This window comes from Microtus ochrogaster, chromosome 18 (assembly GCF_000317375.1).
Source record: "Microtus ochrogaster isolate Prairie Vole_2 chromosome 18, MicOch1.0, whole genome shotgun sequence".
Lineage (NCBI taxonomy): Eukaryota > Metazoa > Chordata > Mammalia > Rodentia > Cricetidae > Microtus > Microtus ochrogaster.
In genome coordinates this window covers 27925383-27927872 of record NC_022020.1, presented here as the reverse complement: position 1 = coordinate 27927872, position 2490 = coordinate 27925383, and the positions used below count along the sequence as shown (strand labels likewise).

Below are 2490 nucleotides of genomic sequence, written 5' to 3'. Positions count from 1 at the left end.
AGCATATTTTAAAATAAATATGGCAGATTAAAAAGCCCGAGATGTTTTTCTATTGAAGTAACAAACTAAGGCATAGTTCACTAAAAGAAAGAACAGGAAGAGTTCATATTTTTGTTCAACTGAAAATATTTGCAAAAGCAATTTTAAATTTAAAGTGAGGTACTTTTCTACATTAAGAGCTATTAGACATGCAAAAAAAGCAAAGAGGAAACGTTAAGTGAAAATTTTTGAAAAATAAATTATTCAAAAATGAAGATCACCTACCATGTACAGCTCAAACATGAAAGAGAAGTGAATTAGATTCTTTAGATGAGTAATTCAGTCATGTAGAAGATTTATGGTATAATGATACACAATTATATAATATATATGCACATCCTTAGCTCTTTTTGTAAAAGGCAAACATCAAAGATAATCATCTTAGCATGAGTTTTATTGTAGGCTCGAGTACCCGTCTCCCAGGAGTCTGTTGGTAGTCAGGGGACCAAATTCACAAGACATCTGATTGCAGTACTTGAGCCTCGGAAGGTGGGAAAACCGGCAAGGAAAGTAGAGTCATAGGTTTAAGTTCTCATTATCCACTCTGGACCTGGTTGACTTCATCCTTCTTGGGAAGGAAGGAAGGAATCTCTCTTCTCGACTTTACATGCTTTTTTGTTTTTATTTTTCATTAACACCAAGTGGCTCAGGGGCTCTTCATAAACACTCTTGGGCAGCCGGGCTTTAAGACGGTCTAGGTTTAGCTTCGGTTCCTTTGCCAAGATGGCGGCCCGGGAGCCGGTGGAGGTAGTGACCGTGGAGCACCGGTGCCCAGGCGACCCGCTCGCAGCCACGATCTCCCCTCGCCTAGCGGACGACGCGCAGGGCGGCCTGGACCCTTTCCCACCAAGGAGGGGCGTCTCGGTGGGACGCCACGGAGCACCTTCGCCAAGATGGTGGCGGCGCGGCTTCACCGCGCTTTACCAAGATGGCGGCGGGAGGCTTCCGGCACGCGCTTCCCCAATCAGGGATCCCGATCGGGAAGGTCAGGCCGAGGCGGCCGCCTTCGGGGTCCGAGAGCAGAGCGGCGCGAACGGCTGCAGTCGCGCGCCCGCCGTCCCGCCCGCTCGCTCGCTCGGTGGAGTCGCGGCCGCCTCCGCTCTTGTCATAAGTGCCAAGTGCTGTCACCTGTGGGGGCACCAAAGTTACTTCCCCGCACCGCGGAGCCACAGCGCCGCGCCTCGCCCCGCGTCCCCCCGACCCCAGGGTCCCCGCGTCGCCCCCGCCTGCCCTGCCCGGCGGGCACCGCCACTCTCGCCCCGTGCCCCTCTCAGTCCTCGGGGGACTGGCCACGTGTTTCTCTGGGAGACCCGGAGGCGCGTACGGGAACAGCTGGAGGGAGCTAAACGCTGACGTTGGAGGGCTTTGGAGCTGCGAGTTTTGTTTGATTTGGGGGAGCACAGGGGGGGGTCTCTGGAACCCTGCGGGCTGGGCAACGCACCCAGCCCGGGGCAGCAAATGTCATGATTCGGAGGAGGGGTCTCGGCGGGGAGCTTGGATGCGGGCCCCGAAGGGGGTGGAAAGAGAGGTCAGGAGTTTGGGGTGAGAAGAGGGCGGACTTCTTCGGCAACTTACTATTCTGTCTGCAACTTGCTTCTCGGCCTGCCCCCCCTCCCTCCCGCCCCCCAATGCTTCCTTAATTACATTTTTTTTTTCAAGTGCAAAGAAAGCCTGCTCGCTAGAGGTTTTGCATTCGGCATGCAACTTCCTCCGAGTGTGAGCGCGCTGGCAGGCTGGGAGGGAGGGGTGGGGGTTGAACTTGGCAGGCGGCGCCTCCTGCTGCCGCCGCCGCCGCCTCCTCTCCGACTCGGGGAAGAGGGTGGGGGACGGTCGGGGCGCGGGGGAGGGTGGGTTCTGCTTTGCAACTTCTCTCGGTGCGAGCGAGCGAGCGAGGGAGCGAGCGCGCGCACGGCGGCTGCAGACGGGGCCGCCCAGACGATGCGGGGGTGGGGGGACCTGCCGGCACGCGAGTCCCCCCCACGGGCTCACAGTACGTAGGCGCTGACCCCTCTCCTCTGCCCTCCCCTCCTCAAGCCTCCCCCAGAGGGCGTGTCTGCCGTCCGGCCCCGAGAGCGGCCGCGGCGCTGCTGCACCGTTTCCGTGCCATCCTGTAGCCCCTCTGCTAGTGTGACACACTTCGCGCAACTCGGCGCTTCGTCGGCGCGGACCACCCCTGCGGCTCGGCCGGCTGCCTGTCACCCTTGGGGGCTCTGGCGGAGGACCCACGGGGCGGGTTCCCGAGTGGTTCCAAGCCGCCGAGCTGGGCGGGGGGAAGGAGCCAGGGAGAAGAGAAACTAAAGAAACTCGCTTTGCCTCCCAGGCCAGGTCGGCACCCCGCCGCTGCCGCACTTTTTCTTTTTCCTCGGGTGGGGAAGGCGAAGGCGCGCTCGCCCGGGCGGAGGCGATGGCTGCGAGCCGCGGGGTTTGCCGGCGCCGTCGGGGCCGGGCTGG

At 59.1% G+C, this 2490-nt stretch overlaps 1 protein-coding gene across 2 annotated transcripts in view; it reads left to right on the top strand.

The window, feature by feature from the left end:
* The first annotated feature begins 1937 nt into the window (after positions 1-1937).
* The window catches only part of Nr3c1 (nuclear receptor subfamily 3 group C member 1), a 94947-nt gene continuing 94394 nt past the window's right edge, over positions 1938-2490 (top strand). The window contains exon 1 of one of the 2 annotated variants that reach the window (XM_026783391.1): positions 1938-2029. The gene's annotated coding sequence lies outside the window, so the exon portion shown is untranslated. Of the gene's footprint in view, positions 2030-2098; positions 2365-2490 lie in introns of those variants that run through there. The other variant, XM_013349511.2, reaches the window with a different exon arrangement.